The sequence below is a fragment of the Salvelinus namaycush genome, unplaced genomic scaffold (assembly GCF_016432855.1).
Source record: "Salvelinus namaycush isolate Seneca unplaced genomic scaffold, SaNama_1.0 Scaffold4, whole genome shotgun sequence".
Lineage (NCBI taxonomy): Eukaryota > Metazoa > Chordata > Actinopteri > Salmoniformes > Salmonidae > Salvelinus > Salvelinus namaycush.
Genome location: NW_024061007.1, coordinates 946,277 through 956,160, shown reverse-complemented (window position 1 = coordinate 956,160; position 9,884 = coordinate 946,277).

Below are 9,884 nucleotides of genomic sequence, written 5' to 3'. Positions count from 1 at the left end.
TGGTTAATATACAGCACCACAGATAAGGACTGAGGAGGTGTGGTATATGGTTAATATACAGCACCACGGATAAGGACTGAGGAGGTGTGGTATTTGGTTAAAATACAGCACCACAGATAAGGACTGAGGAGGTGTGGTAAATGGTTAATATACAGTACCACGGATAAGGACTGAGGAGGTGTGGTATATGGTTAATATACAGCACCACAGATAAGGACTGTTCTTAGACAAGACACAACGCGGATTGAGAATTATCTAACACTTTCAAAAATACAATCAAATCAAATGTTATTGGTCGCATACACATATTTATCAGATGTTATTGCAGGTGTAGTGAAATGCTTGTGTTCCTATCTCCAACAGTGCAGTAATATCTAACATTGCTTGTGTTTCTAGCTCCAACAGTGCAGTAATATCTAACATTGCTTGTGTTCCTGGCTCCAACAGTGCAGTAATATCTAACTAAATGCTTGTGTTCCTGGCTCCAACAGTGCAGTAATATCTAACAATGCTTGTGTTCCTGGCTCCAACAGTGCAGTAATATCTAACAATGCTTGTGTTCCTGGCTCCAACAGTGCAGTAATATCTAACATTGCTTGTGTTCCTGGCTCCAACAGTGCAGTAATATCTAACAATGCTTGTGTTCCTAGCTCCAACAGTGCAGTAATATCTAACAATGCTTGTGTTCCTGGCTCCAACAGTGCAGTAATATCTAACATTGCTTGTGTTCCTGGCTCCAACAGTGCAGTAATATCTAACATTGCTTGTGTTCTTGGCTCCAACAGTGCAGTAATATCTAACAATGCTTGTGTTCCTGGCTCCAACAGTGCAGTAATATCTAACAATGCTTGTGTTCCTGGCTCCAACAGTGCAGTAATATCTAACATTGCTTGTGTTCCTGGCTCCAACAGTGCAGTAATATCTAACAATGCTTGTGTTCCCAGCTCACAGAGGGCAAATCTAAAAAGTAAAAGAAAATATTAGGACAAACATTGATATATATATATATATATACTGTGTACTGTGATGTGATGCAGAGACAATTTGGAGTACATCTGTAGTATATCTGAAGAATAGTATATGTACAGTATATACATATGAAGTGTACAGTAGTAGTTAAATAGGACAGGCCTTGACTAGAATACAGTATATACATATGAAGTGGACAGTAGTAGTTAAATAGGACAGGCCTTGACTAGAATACAGTATATACATATGAAGTGGACAGTAGTAGTTAAATAGGACAGGCCTTGACTAGAATACAGTATATACATATGAAGTGGACAGTAGTAGTTAAATACGACAGGCCTTGACTAGAATACAGTATATACATATGAAGTGGACAGTATTAGTTAAATAGGACAGGCCTTGACTAGAATACAGTATATACATATGAAGTGGACAGTAGTAGTTAAATAGGACAGGCCTTGACTAGAATACAGTAAATACATATGAAGTGGATAAAACAGTACACATTATTAAAGTGACCAGTGATTCCATGACTATGTACAAGGGCAGCAGCCTTTAAGGGGCAGGGTTGAATAACCGGGTGGTAGCCGTCTAGTGACAGTGACTAAAGTTCAGGACAGGGTAGAGTAACCGGGTGGTAGCCGTCTAGTGACAGTGACTAAAGTTCAGGACAGGGTTGAGTAACCGGGTGGTAGCCGTCTAGTGACAGTGACTAAAGTTCAGGACAGGGTAGAGTAACCGGGTGGTAGCCGTCTAGTGACAGTGACTAAAGTTCAGGACAGGGTAGAGTAACCGGGTGGTAGCCGTCTAGTGACAGTGACTAAAGTTCAGGGCAGGGTACTGGGCGGGGCTAGCTAGTGGTGACTATTTAACAGTCTGATGGCCTTGAGATAGAAGCTGTTTTTTAGTCTCTCAGTCCCAGCTTTGATGCACCTGTACTGACCTCCCCTTCTGGATGGTAGCGGGGTGAACAGGCCGTGGCTCGGGTGGCTGAGGTCCTTGATGATCTTCTAGATGATAGCAGGGTGAACAGGCCGTGGCTCGGGTGGCTGAGGTCCTTGATCATCTTCTGGATGGTAGCGGGGTGAACAGGCCGTGGCTCGGGTGGCTGAGGTCCTTGATGATCTTCTTGGCCTTCCTGTGACACCGGGTGCTGTAGATACCTGGAGGGCAGGCATTGTTCCACTTCTTTGCATAGTGAACACTGCATTTCAATAACACATTTCTACTTCCTCAATCAGCCTCTGAGGAGCTTTTACTTCTCTACCTGACCGTCTCATTACAACAGGCTGCCCTGGTGGGTCTGATACAGGAGTGTCTGGGCTTCTCTACCTGACCGTCTCATTACAACAGGCTGCCCTGGTGGGTCTGATACAGGAGTGTCTGGGCTTCTCTACCTGACCGTCTCATTACAACAGGCTGCCCTGGTGGGTCTGATACAGGAGTGTCTGGGCTTCTCTACCTGACCGTCTCATTACAACAGGCTGCCCTGGTGGGTCTGATACAGGAGTGTCTGGGCTTCTCTACCTGACCGTCTCATTACAACAGGCTGCCCTGGTGGGTCTGACACAGGAGTGTCTGGGCCTGACGTGGTCTGACCTGTAATGTCACTCTCTTGCCTGTCTGTCTGCTCACACTCAGGTACATGGAACACGTGTCTCCTATTTCTCCTGTATGGAACTCCCTCAGGTGTCATTACATCATGTGACCTGGTTGCCACTGTTTTCACCACACGGGCCTGAACGCTACATGTTTTCCCATCATGCATTTCCCCCTATCATTTGGACTGAGTGCACGGAGCACCTTGGACCCTTTGTCATCGTACCTTTTCTGTTCCCTCTTTCCTCTCCGTTTGTTAAGAATCACCTCGTCCTGCTGCTCTGTTTCTAGGAGGACAACCTAGTGTGGAGTTTCCTGTTGAACAACAGCTCTGCAGGAGACACACCAGGTTTTAGTGGAGTAGCCCTCTAGTTTAACAAGATACGGATCTGTCTTTGAGTCCAGAGCTTTCTTAACCAGTAGTTTGACTGTTCTGACCCCGTTCTCCTCTAACCCATTAGACTGTGGGTACAGTGGGCTGGAGGGGACATGCTTGAACCCCTACAGCTGATCAAAATCACTGAAAGCTGAACAGCTGAACTGTGAGGTGTCTGTACGGACTACCTCTGAGACCCCATGACGAGCAAAGAATGACTCAATGTGAGTTATCAGCTGAACTGTGAGGTGTTGTCCGTACGGACTACCTCTGAGACCCCATGACGAGCAAAGAATGACTCAATGTGAGTTATCAGCTGACTAGCAGTAGTGTCCTTCAGCAAAGCTGTCTGGGTAATGAGAGTCCATCAGTAGAACATGGTTCTCTCCCTCCAGAGAACAGACATCTAGTCCTACTTGGTCACATGGTCTCAATACCTCTTCTTCCTCAACCCTCATTGGCTCTTTGCTCTGTTTTGACCTGCATTTCTGGCTTGTTCCACAGGCTCTGACTGTCTGCTCTATATCACCATTCATCTTGGGCCAGAATAACACTGCTTCTGGACGTCGTTTTGACTTTTCCATCCCTAGATGGTCCTGGTGTATTTTGATCAGCATGTTTTTCTGTAATTCATGAACACTTAAGCAGAATTCCCTCCAGTTGTAACGGTAGTCCTCCTCCTCTTCAACCGAAAAGGAGGAGTAGTGATTGAACCAAGGCGCAGCGGGTTGTGAATACATAATTTAATAAAGACACGACAAAACAATTAAGACAGAAAACGACCTAGACTTGAATAAACTACAAAATAACAAAACCGAAATGTATAGACAGACCTGAACAATACGAACTTACAAATAACGCGAAGAACGCACGAACAGGGAAAAATAGACTACACAAAATGACGATGTACAAAACAAACCGAACAGTCCCGTATGGTGCGACAAACACTGACACAGGAGACAACCACCCACAAGGAACACTGTGAAACAACCTACCTAAATATGACTCTCAATTAGAGGAAAACGCCAAACACCTGCCTCTAATTAAGAGCCATACCAGGCAACCCTTAAACCAACATAGAAACAGAAAACATAGAATGCCCACCCAAACTCACATCCTGACCAACTAACACATACAACAAACTAACAGAAATAGGTCAGGAACGTGACACCAGTACATATATCTCATCCCTGTATTGACCATAAGGGTAGGGTATAAGTCAACTCCCTCCAGTACAGATATCTCATCCCTGTATTGACCATAATGGTAGGGTATAGGTCAACTCCCTCCAGTACAGATATCTATTCCCTGTATTGACCATAATGGTAGGGTATAGGTCAACTCCCTCCAGTACAGATATCTCATCCCTGTATTGACCATAATGGTAGGGTATAGGTCAACTCCCTCCAGTACAGATATCTCATCCCTGTATTGACCATAATGGTAGGGTATAGGTCAACTCCCTCCAGTACAGATATCTCATCCCTGTATTGACCATAATGGTAGGGTATAGGTCAACTCCCTCCAGTACAGATATCTCATCCCTGTATTGACCATAATGGTAGGGTATAGGTCAACTCCCTCCAGTACAGATATCTCATCCCTGTATTGACCATAATGGTAGGGTATAGGTCAACTCCCTCCAGTACAGATATCTCATCCCTGTATTGACCATAATGGTAGGGTATAGGTCAACTCCCTCCAGTACAGATATCTCATCCCTGTATTGACCATAATGGTAGGGTATAGGTCAACTCCATATAGTACAGATATCTCATCCCTGTATTGACCATAAGGGTAGGGTATAGGTCAACTCCCTCCAGTACAGATATCTCATCCCTGTATTGACCATAAGGGTAGGGTATAGGTCAACTCCCTCCAGTACAGATATCTCATCCCTGTATTGACCATAATGGTAGGGTATAGGTCAACTCCCTCCAGTACAGATATCTCATCCCTGTATTGACCATAATGGTAGGGTATAGGTCAACTCCCTCCAGTACAGATATCTCATCCCTGTATTGACCATAATGGTAGGGTATAGGTCAACTCCCTCCAGTACAGATATCTCATCCCTGTATTGACCATAATGGTAGGGTATAGGTCAACTCCCTCCAGTACAGATATCTCATCCCTGTATTGACCATAATGGTAGGGTATAGGTCAACTCCCTCCAGTACAGATATCTCATCCCTGTATTGACCATAATGGTAGGGTATAGGTCAACTCCCTCCAGTACAGATATCTCATCCCTGTATTGACCATAATGGTAGGGCATAGGTCAACTCCCTCCAGTACAGACATCTCATCCCTGTATTGACCATAATGGTAGGGTAGAGGTCAACTCCCTCCAGTACAGATATCTCATCCCTGTATTGACCATAATGGTAGGGTATAGGTCAACTCCCTCCAGTACAGATATCTCATCCCTGTATTGACCATAATGGTAGGGTATAGGTCAACTCCCTCCAGTACAGATATCTCATCCCTGTATTGACCATAATGGTAGGGTATAGGTCAACTCCCTCCAGTACAGATATCTCATCCCTGTATTGACCATAATGGTAGGGTATAGGTCAACTCCATCCAGTACAGATATCTCATCCCTGTATTGACCATAAGGGTAGGGTATAGGTCAACTCCCTCCAGTACAGATATCTCATCCCTGTATTGACCATAATGGTAGGGTGTAGGTCAACTCCCTCCAGTACAGATATCTCATCCCTGTATTGACCATAATGGTAGGGTATAGGTCAACTCCCTCCAGTACAGATATCTCATCCCTGTATTGACCATAAGGGTACAGCTTGTACAGACCACCTGCATGTTATGTCTTCAATCACCTTTAACAAACACTCATCTTCTGCAGCAGCACGTGAAATAACTGTCCACATTTCATCTGAGACGGGCAACTCTTTCTGATAAGGTTTACATGTATGGTGTCGTCCTGCTCCTATATCTGGTTTGGTTCTGAGCTGTCAAAAGCTCTGGACAATGTGTCTGCCACTAACAATTCTTTCCCTGGTCTGTACTCCAGTTGCAAGTCATATTTGTGGAGTTTTAGAGACAGTCTCTGTAGCCTTGGTGGTGTGTATGTTAGACCTTCTTTACAATAGTAACCAGAGGTTTATGATCTGTTTCTGCCCACACTGTTTTACCATAGATAAACACATGGACTTTATCACATGCATATGACAGTGTCAATGCCTCTTTGTCAATTTGATCATAGTTCCACTCAGAAGTTGTCAGAGACCTGGAGTCATTTGTGACTGGGCGCCATCTAGTGTCATACTGCTGTAACAACACAGCACCTAAACCTGCTTTAGAGGCATCTGGACACCACCTAGTATCATACTGCTGTAACAACACAGCACCTAAACCTGCTTTAGAGGCATCTGGACACCACCTAGTATCATACTGCTGTAACAACACAGCACCTAAACCTGCTTTAGAGGCATCTGGACACCACCTAGTGTCATACTGCTGTAACAACACAGCACCTAAACCTGCTTTAGAGGCATCTGGACACCACCTAGTATCATACTGCTGTAACAACACAGCACCTAAACCTACTTTAGAGGCATCTGGACACCACCTAGTATCATACTGCTGTAACAACACAGCACCTAAACCTGCTTTAGAGGCATCTGGACACCACCTAGTATCATACTGCTGTAACAACACAGCACCTAAACCTGCTTTAGAGGCATCTGGACACCACCTGGTATCATACTGCTGTAACAACACAGCACCTAAACCTGCTTTAGAGGCATCTGGACACCACCTAGTATCATACTGCTGTAACAACACAGCACCTAAACCTGCTTTAGAGGCATCTGGACACCACCTAGTATCATACTGCTGTAACAACACAGCACCTAAACCTGCTTTAGAGGCATCTGGACACCACCTAGTATCATACTGCTGTAACAACACAGCACCTAAACCTGCTTTAGAGGCATCTGGACACCACCTAGTATCATACTGCTGTAACAACACAGCACCTAAACCTGCTTTAGAGGCATCTGGACACCACCTAGTATCATACTGCTGTAACAACACAGCACCTAAACCTGCTTTAGAGGCATCTGGACACCACCTAGTATCATACTGCTGTAACAACACAGCACCTAAACCTGCTTTAGAGGCATCTGGACACCACCTAGTATCATACTGCTGTAACAACACAGCACCTAAACCTGCTTTAGAGGCATCTGGACACCACCTAGTATCATACTGCTGTAACAACACAGCACCTAAACCTGCTTTAGAGGCATCTGGACACCACCTAGTATCATACTGCTGTAACAACACAGCACCTAAACCTGCTTTAGAGGCATCTGGACACCACCTAGTATCATACTGCTGTAACAACACAGCACCTAAACCTGCTTTAGAGGCATTTAGACACCACCTAGTATCATACTGCTGTAACAACACAGCACCTACACCTGCTTTAGAGGCATCTGGACACCACCTAGTATCATACTGCTGTAACAACACAGCACCTAAACCTGCTTTAGAGGCATCTGCTGAGATGTTGGTGTTGAGCATCACAGAACCTCAGTACTGGAGCGTTCATGATCAATGCCTTGAGCTGCTCCAACTCTTTCTGCTGATGACTGTTCCAACACCACTCTGTAGTTTTACACAGTACACTTCTCATCTGACTCGTGGGAGTTGACAGACTAGGTACACATTTACCCACATAGTTAACCATATCTAAGAACCTTTGTACACCCTCTTGATCGGTAGACGGTGGCATGTTCTTGATGGCTGTCACTTTGCTCTGGTCTATCTGAACACCTTCACATGTTAGTTTTTCATCCAAGAAGGTGATTTGTGTCTTTCTGAATTGCCATTTATCTGTGTTTTATCTTTAGTCCGTTATCTCTGGTTAGATCAAGTGCTGCTTTCAACCTGGTGTTGTGTTCTTCAACAGTCTGTCTCCATATTAACACATCATCAATGGACACTGTGGTGCCTGGCACACTCTCTCATATCTGTTGGACTGTCCTATGAAAGACTTCTGGGGCTGAAGTGAGACCAAACGGGAGACTTTTAAATGAGAACCTACCAGAAGGACTATTGAAAGTAGAAAGCCTTGTACTCTCCTTGTCTAGACTGATCTGACAAAACCCTGATGAGGCGTCTAGCTTTGAGTAGTATTTATCCCCTGTTATGTCCCTGAATATCTCCCCTCTGGTAGGCAGCTGGAAGTGTTCCCTTTTTACATGCTTGTTTATCTCTGTTGGATCCATACACAGTCTGAGAGAGCCGTCTTTCTTCTCCACTATTACTAGTGAGTGGACCCATTCAATAGGCTCTGCTACTTTGTCTAGGATATCTAAGGCCTCTAGCCTCAGTATCTCTGCTTTTAGCTGGTCTCTTAGTGATAATGAGATCTTTCTAGGTACATGGATCCCTGGTCTACAGTATCTCTGCTTTTAGCTGGTCTCTTAGTGATAATTAGACCTTTCTAGGTACATGGATCCCTGGTCTACAGTATCTCTGCTTTTAGCTGGTCTCTTAGTGATAATGAGACCGTTCTAGGTACATGGATCCCTGGTCTATCTGTCTGTTCTAACTCCATGTTGTGCTGCACCTTGAGTTTTCCTCGTCCCTGAAAAACATCAGCATCTGCATCCTCAACATGAGTCATTTCACCATATGAACCCGTTTCACTAGACCCAGTAAGTCACATGACTTTAACCCAATGATGGCTGTTTTTCCTCCCTTTACTATGACAACCTGAACCTTGTGAGATGTCTCATCTCCCTCCAGCACCAATGTTCATGTCCCTGAAGTGACAATTGCTTCACCACTGTAATCTTTCAGTCTTCTCCTTTGTGTTGTGTTCCCCACTGGTTTTACCTGTAACCGTAACGATTCAGTCTCTGGAATGATGTTGACCTGTGATCCAGGGTCACGTTTGAACACAATGTCAGTTCCATTAGTCTTGTAGGTAGCAGTCCAGTCCTCCTCTGGTCCTGTAAGTGTGACTGTTCCCACAAAGAGGTCACCCAAGGACCCCTCACTGTACTCGTTGTCACCGCTGATATCCTGGTCCTACTTGACACAGTGTACTGTATTTTGTTGTCTCCGTTGTAACACTGTTTTCTATATGCTGGGTACTGGTGAAGTCTGTGTCCTCCTCCACAGTTGTAACACTGTTTTCTACATGCTGGGTACTGGTGAGGTCTGTGTCCTCCTCCACAGTTGTAACACTGTTTTCTACATGCTGGGTACTGGTGAGGTCTGTGTTCTCCTCCACAGTTGTAACACTGTTGTCTGTATGCTGGGTACTGGTGAGGTCTGTGTTCTCCTCCACAGTTGTAACACTGTTTTCTATATGCTGGGTACTGGTGAGGTCTGTGTCCTCCTCCACAGTTGTAACACTGTTTTCTACATGCTGGGTACTGGTGAGGTCTGTGTTTCCTCCACAGTTGTAACACTGTTGTCTGTATGCTGGGTACTGGTGAGGTCTGTGTTCTCCTCCACAGTTGTAACACTGTTTTCTATATGCTGGGTACTGGTGAGGTCTGTGTCCTCCTCCACAGTTGTAACACTGTTTTCTACATGCTGGGTACTGGTGAGGTCTGTGATCTCCTCCACAGTTGTAACAGTGTTTTCTATATGCTGGGTACTGGTGAGGTCTGTGTTCTCCTCCACAGTTGTAACACTGTTTTCTATATGCTGGGTACTGGTGAGGTCTGTGTTCTCCTCCACAGTTGTAACACTGTTTTCTATATGCTGGGTCCTGGTGAGGTCTGTGTTCTCCTCCACAGTTGTAACACTGTTTTCTATATGCTGGGTACTGGTGAGGTCTGTGTTCTCCTCCACAGTTGTAACACTGTTTTCTATATGCTGGGTACTGGTGAGGTCTGTGTTCTCCTCCACAGTTGTAACACTGTTGTCTATATGCTGGGTACTGGTGAGG